We start from the raw sequence: 12,825 nt of genomic DNA on the forward strand, positions 1-12,825 counted from the left end.
AAAGATTACTTCTTTGTAAACGTCAACAGTATTTGAAAACAGATAACCGAATAGTGATTTAAATCGTGAATATGTTTTGGTATCTCAAAATTCAGTAGAACCGGCCGCAACTAAAAATAAACATTGAAATTGTTAAATATGAGAAAAGCTTAAATAGGAACAAAGGGCCAATTCCTTACAGCCCTCTCTATAGTTTAGTAGTCAAGGAATAAATGTGACGATTCCCGCCAAGGAGGTTTTCCCGCTGGAATTAATTTTGGGCGGAGAAAGTTTATTGGTGACAAAATTTAGTATAAAACAGCTAATAGATCTTAGCTTCGAAATTTGGAATATTTCGATAGAAGAATAACAGCTGACGTCAGTAAGGTTAACAAATTTTTTAAAAACGGTGAAGAGAAGATGGAGATCAAATTTCATTAGAGTTTAGTCACTAATTTTTTGCTCTTTTTAAAAAGGTAGTGAAACGATTTTTATATTGACGTATCACCTAACTGAAAAAAAATGTCAGAAGTGGGATTCGAACCCACGCCCACAGAGTGGACTGCGACCTGAACGCAGCGCCTTAGACCGCTCGGCCATCCTGACATGTTGAAGTTTTTCTTTAATAGCCATTAAAACCGAACAAAATAATAAAATCTGTTATCATATTTCTATAAAATTGTTATAAGTTAATAAAGAACAAGTTCTGAGATTGGATGATACTGTTTTTTACATATTGGAGGCTCCAAATATCAACAAAATGCTTTAAAAACTGAATAAAACTATGTAATATGGATATATCTAGCCTGAAAGTTTTGTTTAAATTCTACACATTTTAATGATTTTTATTTACAGAATAAAAAACAGTTTTTTTGTCTTTTGTCTTTTGATTGAATCTCTTACTCTTAAGGGTAGGAAAATCGCTCATAATAAATACATGACTTGATGTTGTATGTTCTCGAACCGGCTTCAAACTTGGTGCAAATAAAATATACCACTTAAGGCCTTTATCGCGATTAAGGTTTCTTTACTGTTGGTGCTCTGAGCTCAAAACATTTGTAATTAATGCCTTGTACTCCTAGTAATATAATGTACTTCACAATGTGTTCTAATTAAAGTCTCCTAGTTTAAAGGGCAAACCCCTAGAGTTAAAAAGGAGGTCTTCAGATGATAACTCCACATCATACGGTAGATGTTGAAATTGAGAGAATTTGGAGATGATATGACAATATTAACTACTGGAAATCTGAACAATATATCGCTAAAATGCAACTACTAACTTTGGTTTTAATCTGAACAAATATTACTGGAATAAAATAAGTTAGTTTGACTATGCATATTTTGAATTTAATTTTATTGATTCCAATGGAAAAGTATACTTCGATTTGATATGTATTTGTTTTTTTTTTCCAATAACAGCTTGACTCATAACTCACACATGTTTTCGATAATTCAAGTTTCATTTTCAATTTCATCCACAAACTGATTTATGATTGGAAGCAATGCTTTTATTAATACTTCCCTTCACGTTTTCATTTATTTACGCTAATGAAAAATCGAAAAGAAAAATGGCAACATTGTGTTCGCTGGCAGTGAATCACTCGAATACAGAGATCAAGTATCATTACAAAGTTCAACCCCTATCTTGCTTCCAACCTTTTACCAGACTCTCAGTCTGATAAAAAGTTCCGGAAATTGAGAAATATAATCCAAATTTATATAGTGTCTGCTTGAAACACAAAAATTGACTTTTAATGGTAGCGAGCTTTTCCACAAACTATTATATATCTTAGAAACTAGAAAAACTCATCTGTCTTCCGAAACTATATGAAGCAAATAATAATTTGTTTTCGTAAACTGTCATTTCCAAAGAAGAATCAAATTTTATCGTACAAACTTTTTATTAGAAACTGCTCTAAAAAATGACTGTTTTCAAGACATTTAGTCCTTTATTTTCATTTTAAGGAACTGACCGACATTTATTTTAAATATTATTTTCAAAAACAAACCGTAATTTATGTTTAGAAACCGTGTTATATAAACCAAACCCTTATTTGTTCAAAGAAGCTCTATTTTTGATTTGTTTTAAGAAATTGTCTTCAACGGAAACGAACCAAGATTCTTTTGTACAAACAAACCCTCATATGTTTCAAGAAATTGTCTTTTTGGAAACTAACCGTGAATCGTCTGTGTATACTGTATTTTCAAATTATATTTAATAGAAAGTTTTTAAACATGTCTGATCGTAGAGATGGTGACGTTTATATATAGGATTTTGAAAGTAAAATTTAGTAGCTTCCGAATTTAAAGTTTAATAAAATAATACAAAATCAAAACGTTTTATTTAATTATTATTAAATACAGTAAGTTTTAATTTTTCTATTATTACCATGACATTACTCTTCTTAGTACTGTAATAAAACTGATACAGCAAAACAGACAACACAAATTTTCATTGGTTATGATATTTATCAGATCGTAGAGTCAAGCATCGAATATAACAAACCTTTCCTGACATTTTTTGTGTACATCACTGAAATGAAAGAAATGTCAAATAAACCACCAATATACGAAAGTAAAGACAAAGAGACAAGGAGATAACCTTTGCCCGGTCCACTTCAACTTGATCATGGAAGAAATTGTTATTGAAGCCACAACTGCTGTGTGATGATATCTAAAAAGCAACGACTGCCAAAAATATCTTCATAGAATGCAGACTTCAATACAATATCAGAAAACATAATCCTGCAACTTGCTATATACGATGGGACAGTAAATCAGATCATGAGCCTGGAGTATATTGGCGTCACTTGCAGAAACCTAACAGAATTGATGAAATAAACGTATAGCAATTTCCTTATCTAGAAATCTAAATAACAGCTGCAAAACGCGAAGCGAAAGATGTTGTCAGTTGGATTAGAGATAGAAGAAGACACTGCAAAGATTATATGAACAAAATAGATAGTCAAAATTGTCAAAGGAAAACCTCCGGCAGGCCACCGGATATATGATATGAAAACTGGTCTTCACCATCCCAGGAATAAGATCAAGTTGTATGCCCGAAACAGGAGTAGAAAAAAAAAAAGAAAACGAAGATGTCCAAAACTGTTTACGCAAGAAATACTGTTGCAAATAATAGAGAAAGACAATAATTCATTCAATATTTTTATGTATTCATCAGAATAATCATTTCCGTGTAGTTCCCAGCGCTGTACGAACGTCCCTGAACTACAATAATAGCACATTATCACACATAATAATATGTTGGTGAAATATCAATAAGAATATGCTACTCAACAAAACAGTGCATTTTTTCAAAATCTCATTAGCTGCAACAGAAGTTTGTTCCTATCACTGTTTATATGATCAAATAATAATTATACGTTAACTGGACTTTCTTTCAAAGATTCATCAACTCTGCTCACGTAGAGGAATTTTCATCTATCTTAGATGCTGAAAGTGTTTTATTGTTTCTAAACACTCATTAGAGAAATTGTGAAAAATTCAACATTTATAAACCCACTGTCAGACGTACGTTATCGTCTTCAGAAAAAAAAATATGCTTTCAGTCTCTAAAGATAATAACGTAGTATTTGAAACACGCGTCAGAATGCGTAATTATGACTGCTGGTACAATATTTCCAACACTAACGAACCCAAGCGTTGAATGAATTCCAATTTGACAAAGGAGAGATATTTTCTGATGTATTATCGATTAACAACAAACAATTCATTCTACAATAACCATCAGTATGCACTATTATGATAGGCATTAATTTATTCAACGCAAATGTATTGAAACGACATACCATTCGAAACTATGGTAATTGCGATTTCCAAACGCTTCTGCTGCTAAACATTGTTGGAATATTGAGTAGATATCGCAATGTAGAGCGTAAAAGAACGAGCGAGTTGTACGGTGCTGCTTTTCTCGTTATATTCTCTTAGATAACCTAACTTGGGAAGTTTTATATGTCAGATAAACTCATTAACTCCGCTAAAAATTTGTTACTATTCCCTTTGGATCGAATGAGACGTTGTCAAAACTCAATGATAAATTGTATGTAATGATGGAATATCTACTACATTAAACAACGCAGACTAATGAAATTCAGAAGATGTTTCATGAGAACTACCAGAATATCCCATGCACCTTCAATCATTGCAGGAAATAGAGATGCAATAGAGGAACTGGAATATTCGCACTATGTTGGCTCCTGCCGAATCCTTCTTCTTGTTCAATGTATTGTACGCATCAGGCCTGTAGTTTCCAACTTTTCATCCTTGAGATGTTGATGTCCATGAATCCATCCATCTGTTTTGAGGTCTTCCTAAAGGTCGTCGTGTCCTTGGTTTACCGTCTCGTGCAATCTTTGCTAATCTTTCTCTGGTCATCCTGTCCGCGTGTTAGTTTCAAGCTCTTTTACGTTTACGTCCCCATCTGACTATGTCTTTCACCTCACATCTTATGTCAGTGTTTCTTTTTCTGTCTCTTAGTGTGTATACGCATATGTTTCTGAGTATTTTCATTTCTGTTGTTCGAATGATGTTTTTCGTTCTTTTGTTGTCCGTTCCTGTTTCTATAGCATATGTCAATATGGGTATAACGCAGGTTTTATATATTTTAACTTTTGCCCTTTTGTTTATACTGGTATTATTTCAGATAATGTGCCAGAGTGCGCCTGATATTCGGCTGGCTTTATTTGGTTGTCCTGCCGATTCCAATAAGACAAAATTGGATTCACTAGTTGACAAAGGCTCATCCTAAAATGTGAAAAATGTGGCACAACTCAAATCATTTAATCTTTAGCTATCAAAATTCATAACTGACCATTCATCACACAGGTATCTGAATACCAATTGGCAGTCTAAGGCCACCGGTATACTCATTTTTTTAGCATATTCGACGGATAAATTGTAAACCTTCAAGCAGCTACCTTTAACTGAAGATTTCACTTAGAGAAAATTGAAGTGAAAGTTTTTTCAAGATGCAATGGAATATTTTGTGATCATTGAATGTTTTCTTCTTCTGTTATAATATATTCTCATTCTCTCGACATCATTGTTAAATGAGGCTCACAATTCTGTTTCAAATGACCCAATCAGTCTTGAATGTCATCCTTTAACGGTTTTCATTGGCCATTAAATATATTCATCCACGTTCCACTTAACAAAGTTCAACGTTTGGATATTCCATAATTTTCAGTGTAAATTCTGTATACTTTTACCAAAAAAAAGGTCAATCAACATTTTTCATTTCTAGGTTCAGAATTACCTTTAAAAACGATAAATATACAATCTAAGCCGTGTACGATTTGAGAAGATCAATGTGAATATGTCGTCTACCTTCGGATTCTGGAAGTTTTGCCAATGTGTTATAATATTTGATACTTAATCTTCACATTACTATCCAGCTTTCGAGTAAATAGGAATTATATAGGAACATCGATTTTGATAAAATCCACTTTATTTGTGAGACATTTGACAGGTACGTTTGCGATGTCGATCCTGTCTGATTGTAATGGAATTACAAAATTTGGCGGAAACGTAAGCGGTTTATTTACATTATTTTTTTTTTGAATAATTTCTAGGAAGGTCTATTCTTTAATTTTTTTCTTTATTTTCTAGAATTTGTGAGAACTTCGTTTTGGATATAGAAATTTTCAAAATAAATAGTCGTAGTGAACAGACAGAAAGTAATCGAAGAATTTAAAATATTTAAGTTAGTTAAGTAATAGTGATAAGTGGATTATATAAATTAGTTAAGTGTAGTGTAAGGTATTTGAATAATTTAAGAACATAGAAGACAGTGTCTATTATTTCATCTCACGAATAGAAATTGTATAAATAAATAAGAAAATCATTACAATAAAGTTGATGCTTTTTATAAAGGAAGGCATTAACTTTATCAAAATCGGCTTCATGATTCTTCTTTTTTTTTATTCGTTGTCTAGTTGCCTATATGACTCATGTATTTTCCGAAATGACAAAAGAATATTGGTTCTAATTCTTAGCCAATTCCCGATGTTTGCTGTAAGGCTTAGTTTTTTTTATTTGTATATAATCCAAAAGATTTTTTTTTCGATAAGAGGACGAATTTCAGGCTAGTATACCGCTATGTGTCGAATGCCATGTTCTATTTTTAAGCTCGACTTTATTAAAAATAGAAGCAATTAAAGTCGGCTCTAATAAAATGGTCATTATTCCGATAATTGTGGTTTTATCCATTCAAATTGAAGGAAAATTATTATAAAACAATTACATAGATAGATGTTTTCTGATTTCTCCTATGAATTTTGGCCTAACTAATTCAATGGTTATTTCATTCATAAATTCTATAGACCTGGAAGAATAAATTTCTAAATAATGGTTGCTGGAGTGTAATTGATCATATCTTAGATAATAATCAATATATCAGTTTAGTTGAACGAATAATTCGATAATAATTATAATATAATTGTTATAAGTTACCAGAAAAAATGAAAAACGACTCTATCCAAAGAATTATGAAATAATGCAAGAAGAAAAAGTGAAAGTATTCGAGTAATGAAAATAGGGCAGTGGAATTATCGCAAAAGATTGCATAAACATACTATTATCTGGTCTTTACTAAGTGTTTAAACATTCCAATAATTAACTCGTGAAAAATAACAGCTAAACACTTTTAATTACCAACATTAGTACCGTATCGCATATTTTAAGACGGACAAAGAGACAGCAAAAGGTACTATCATTATTGTCATTATCGTGCTGTGTCTAATTATTATAATCAATTGTAGACGCTAATATTTATATTGATTTCATATTTAACTGCAACAATATTTTCAAATTGACTCTGATTATTCTATATTTAATGATTAGATCATCGTTACTATGCAAGCAATTCTAATAATAAACGAGGTTATGAAATGAAATAACTGTTGCCAATGTTGTTCAAATGATAAACGTTCAATAATAGTAATAATTATAACATTATAAAATATTATAGATATTGACTCTATAAGAATCAAATCACTTGGTGTTTCCTTAATTCAAACCCAAAGAGCTCCTGCTATACTTACACTTTATGAAATCAATAATATCCTAAGTATGTGTCAAAAAAGAACATTTCACTATGGAATCACTAAAAGATACAAAAGCATAAAGGACCCTTCCTTAAATATCATTTTGAAAAAATAATGGAAACTAGTTTACTTAATTTATGAAGACAAACTTGTTTCCAAGAAATGGAGACGCTAAAGGCTGAATCTTGGAAAATTCTTCCAAGTTCAACGAAATATCCTCCGTAGACTACGGAAGAGTGTATTGTACAAGCTGTCCACTCCGAACATTTGTTTTTATTTGATAAATTGTAGGCTTACTAACTAAATTTTTCTACAATTCAATTTTTACCTAACACGATGTTCGACATTATGCTTGTCTATTGGAAATATTTGATTGTGTATCTATACCTCCTGTAAGTATTGTCAATGATTACAATTTATGATAATTTTCTTCAGAATGTCTCTTTATGGCAAACGGTTTCAAATACTAGTGTCGAATATTTCGTCAACCACACTACATGGACATACTTAATTATCCAATAAAAATTCATAATGCTCGAATGTATAATTTCGAAAATATACTTGAATATATGTGACATATTCTCATGTCACAGCATTATTTTCACGTTATCTATTCACTCCCGAATTTTTTGCATTGAGTCCCGGAACATCCTGTATATGTAACAGGCCTTAAAGATATGGTGCAGTATAAGTGGAAGTATTAGTATACAGTTTCAAAGGAATGTACTGCATTTACTGCTATTAGCGTAATAATCAAGTTATTTTTGCACAGAAAAAAGAGGACATGAAGTATATGATGAGAATGCTGGACGAGGAAGGAAACGCATTATGGGGACTTTGAGTATTTAGGATCGACATTACACCAAGATGTTAAGTATATAAGAGATTACAGGAATAAATAAAGCCGCACAAGCAATGCATGACTTCAATGAAACAACACTATAACTAGAAAAGCAGAAAAAGTATCTTTAGAACAACGGCCAATAACAACAATAAAAAATAAAATCCACAGAAATCTGGAAAAGAACAACTGTAGAAATATGGCAACGAGTGAGAGTAGAATGGATAATAGTAGGAAAACTAGAGTGGTATGATCACGTTCAAATAATGTCAAAACACAAAAGGCCAAAAGGAATATTGGAATGGGAGACCCAAGGGAGAAGACGTAGAGGATAACTAACTTCAAGAAACATACATTGGACGTGCAATAATAGATAGATATCTGAGAGCTAGAGAATGGATTGTGAGGGAACTGTGGAGGAAAATAACAGCGGTATACCGCTAATGAGACGGATCTTACTTTAACTCTAAGTGATTCAGATTTTAACGAGATCTGAACAATCATAATGAGTGGTTTGTTCCAGCGTAATAACTTTTGACACTTGCACTTATCTTATCTTATCTTAATCTTTATGTTTACCGTGTCACTGTGTCAATTGAGTGTTTTGATCCTGTGACGACAAAATATTATAGTCAAATTGAGCTCCTTTCAGTGAGAGACCGCAGTGAAACTGTTGTCAATCTCAAAAAAGTCACTATTCTTACCATCGTCATATTATTAATAATTTCCTAAGAAAATCGACACTATTTGGCAACATTGACGTTTAATGACTACTACTTAGTAAAAATTCGTCAAGAATTACTGTTACTTTCAACAAAGATGATTCGATATATATTACAAATATGTTTAGGTTAATGATTCACCGTAGTGTTGAACTTAATTGTAATTTAAAGATGTAATCAAGTACGAAATATTATGTAAATAACACAGCGGTATATGGAAATGTTTTTAAAATTATTTCATAAGAATTATATTTTTAAAAAGCGAAATATAACTATATAGATAGTAATTATTCATACTACGATTCACAGAAACAAAATATTATTATTCAAACACGAATCGACATAAAATATGACACGAAACGATAAGATGTAATTCCCGAAAGGGTTGCCTATGAACATTCACGTTTCCTTTGATGACTGCTCTACTGAGAACAATAACGAGCCGACTTCGGGTTCGTTGAAAATGCGATAAGAGTTTTGAAGCGCTTGTGAGGGAGTATCGCAATTACGGTAAAGTAAAAACGCAATTTTTTCTAGAAGAAAATGACCTTTCGTAAATAAAAACGTTTCCCAATTTAACTAGATGAGAACTATACGGGTGCTAGATAAATTTTTAGAGACACAAATTTTTATATTTTGTCTATCTTTCCAAACAATTGATAGCATTTATTTGGTCTTGAAGATCGAAAAATCAACTGCTTCAATCACTTACTAAATTATGATAGGTAGTCGTAGAAAGACTCAATTAATTTTCCAGGATATAGTCATCATTGGAAAACCATGACGCCATTTTTAGGTTTGCTTTCCTAGCACCACATTATAAGGCTCCAAAGAAGCCCGTATTAACCTATTACTGAAACTGTAACTATCTTTTTCGTCTAATCTCCTGTAGTAGGGTCAGAAGTGACCATTTAGACGTTTCGGTCTACTTCAATCTTTTATTGATGCCACACAAATTCTATTTGAACTATTTTCATTTTATTTCATGAAATAGATTAAATTGTGGTAAGGACATAAATGTGTATTTTCATATCAAATAATGTGTACGCAAGCGCGGATCCAGGGGGGTATGGGGGTCATGACCCCTCGTAAGCCCCGATTAATATCCATTTCAGTATGTACATATCAGCATAGTTTAATTTTTAATTAATTACTTTGGTAAAATTGTCATTGTCTGTAGTCCTTAGACACTTAGTCCGTCTACCTTCAAATACCTTATAAGATGTAGTTTTGAGTTAGAATAGATAAACGTTATTATAATTATTTAACAAGTCAAAATACACTCAATAAAAATCTCGCATTATTTCTCAGTTATTAAACTGTAATGGAGAACTACCCAAGATAAAACAACAATATACAGTATACTGATTGACGTTGTGATATACGATTCAAAGTCGATGAGAAATTGAGATTTAAAGTAAAAATTGCGTGAAATTCGTAATTATGCTGTCAAACACAACGTAATAATTTTTATTGTGGGTGAAAGGCTTAAAATGCCATGTCTTTGGGGGAGGACTCGTCCTAATACTAATGACCCCCCCCTTTGTCAAGACCCTGGATCCGCCCTTGTGTGTACGCTGCAAAAATGAAGGAGATTTGACCCAATTAGAGTAATGATTCACTCGTATTTATATTTTTTTCAACTCCATGGAATTTACAATCTGTTTAATATATGTAAATAATAAGTATGTAAGTAATAGTATGACTTTACAAAATTTTTATTTAGGAAATATTTTTATTAAATTATACCCTCACTTAAGCTATAGTCTTCTGTTTTGACAACATGGATAAATACTTAATTAAACCTAGTCAAGGTACACCTGTCGTTTGCTTGCTAGCACAGTTGAATGGGATTTAATTCTATTTCTATATCTCTCACTGCAGCGGTATACTTCACTTTTAACGGTGGGGATGTGTAGATCTCTTTCTATGACCGTGTTAGTGTTAACTAGAATTTTATTTTGTAATGACTGCTGAGATTTCTCCCAATTCCCAGCTGCTTTCCATTATTGAATATGTGTGTTTTCCACGTTAGTCCCTTGTCTAGATGTACGCATAGATATTTTACGCTGTCGACTTGTGTGAGCTGGAAATTATTCAATGTGACAGGTCTCTTTTCAGTGTAAATGTAATATATTGAGATTTTTGCTTTCATTTTCCATTTCTGTTTCTGGGTTGTGGTGAGACGCTGATATTGCTGTATCTTCTGCGAAGGTGGAAACTGCAGTTTGCATTTTGGTTGGCAAGTCCAAGGGGAACAACAGGTCAGTACCGGTCCCAAAACGCTTCCTTGGGGTACTCCGTACTCAAATTATTTTTCATCAATATATTCAGAGTTATGCTTTACTAGAACAAATCTATTACGCCAGTAGGACTTTAATATATCAAATGATATGGTAGTTCTTTTTTTATTTTGTACAACAGACCTGGGTGTCATACTTAGTCAACGGCTTGACTGATATTTATAAAGGCAGCGGAGCAATACCTCTTTTTCTATGTCATCGCTTACCTGCTTGACTAGAATTTAACATCCATATAATATATCCATCGTACCAAATGAAACTATTGGTGTTAATAAAATATCAACGTTCACTTTTATTTTCAACCATATTCCAACTATGTTGTTTTGTGAATTATTCTGTAACTCTGATCAGTCTGAAGAAAACGATTTCAAATTTTACAGTTTGACTACGGATATTCTTTATTGTTCTTTATACGTCCCTTAACCAATCAGTGAAAATATAAGAGCTGAATTAAACCATATCAAGGATAATTTAAAAAAAAAAGAAATTTTTACCTGGTGCACTTGGATTTACCCAACTCTAGTGAAATAGACCGGTTGTAGATGCGTTTTAGATCGAAAGCAGTATCAGAGTGTACAAAAAAACTTTAAATAAGAAAAAATTAGTATTTTGTATTCGATTAACAGTGAACGCTTGAGAAATAGATGCGAATCGTAAGAAGCAAACCGCTGTATATTAAAAGTAACAAACAAACAAAGGTAACCAAACCAAAATAACGTTTCCCTTTGCTGAAAATGCACTTTTTGCCAGTTAGCTTGCTGGAATTATAACTGAAGTAGAACAACCAAGTTTTTTAATTACTCTCCACTCTTAGCTTAGATTGCATATAAAAAAAGTGACTTCGCACCCAATTTTATACAGAATTCCTGTGGAAATGAATGTTAGAATTATTGTAATTTATATTGTGGTAGTGAAAACCTGAAAACAAAATCCAAAATGACACAATAGGCAAAATTTCCTAGTGAAGAAAAATGTATTTAAGACTTTAACCCCTCTGTCAGAATTTGGACGGCGTACATCAATATAGAAACTTTCGTTTTTTATGAAGAAGGCCACTATGGGGATGTGTTATTTAAATTCTCGACAATTCCTTATTTCTTGGACCATAATTTATAATATCCTCTTCATCTGAGGATTGATTTGTCTCTTCTGTTGTCTGATATGTGTTGTGAATCTCTATAAATCAGTTTCTATTATTTCTTTTACATCCTCAACTTTAGTAGTGAATGCTAGATGGATTTTTCTTATATAAAAAATTTCTCAATAACCCCATCAGCGATATAAAAGATTGTTTCTACTAATGCAATTTGAAAATCTGTAATTTTCCTTTAATTAGTTGATATTAAAATTGAAACTTCAGCTGGTCGTATCAAAAGCTCTGTCCATTCCTTTTCAGATTAATCAAAAAAATGCATACTGGAATATTCTTAAAACAAACTGGTTTTAAACATAGCTTACTATATCCGTTATATCTTTTAAACAATGATCACTTCAAAATTTGTGATAGGTAAGCTATTTAGACGGATATGTATCAATTCTTATCATTAGTTATCTTGAGCAATCAATGTACTTTATGATAATATTGCACACTACACAATTTGAATGATTTATCACCAGATCAATCTTGAATATCAAAGCTTAAGAAATAAATTTAAACTCGTTTTTTACACGGAAGACATAAATCGATGCGATACGTGTGACTTCCAAACGATATATGTTACTTTATTCATTACAATCTCTTTTTCACTTTACATACTGTTAAAACTATCTAAAAAATAATCTTTTTAGAAATTTCGTAGGATATCTATTTGCCTCTAGCGTCACCTCTTCGTTTGGGTGAAATCGGTTTACACCAAGCCATTTTTTTAAGTTTGCGAACAGAAAATGATCGGATCGGATCCTAAATAATCTGCCGG

At 32.0% G+C, this 12,825-nt stretch overlaps 1 non-coding gene across 1 annotated transcript; it reads right to left on the reverse strand.

Moving 5' to 3' along the window:
* Positions 1-502: 502 nt before the first annotated feature.
* Positions 503-585, reverse strand: Trnal-cag (transfer RNA leucine (anticodon CAG)). The gene has a single exon. It is a non-coding gene; the product is annotated as a tRNA-Leu (tRNA).
* Positions 586-12,825: the final 12,240 nt, after the last annotated feature.

The sequence above is a fragment of the Diorhabda carinulata genome, chromosome 6 (assembly GCF_026250575.1).
Source record: "Diorhabda carinulata isolate Delta chromosome 6, icDioCari1.1, whole genome shotgun sequence".
In the NCBI taxonomy this organism is placed as follows: domain Eukaryota; kingdom Metazoa; phylum Arthropoda; class Insecta; order Coleoptera; family Chrysomelidae; genus Diorhabda; species Diorhabda carinulata.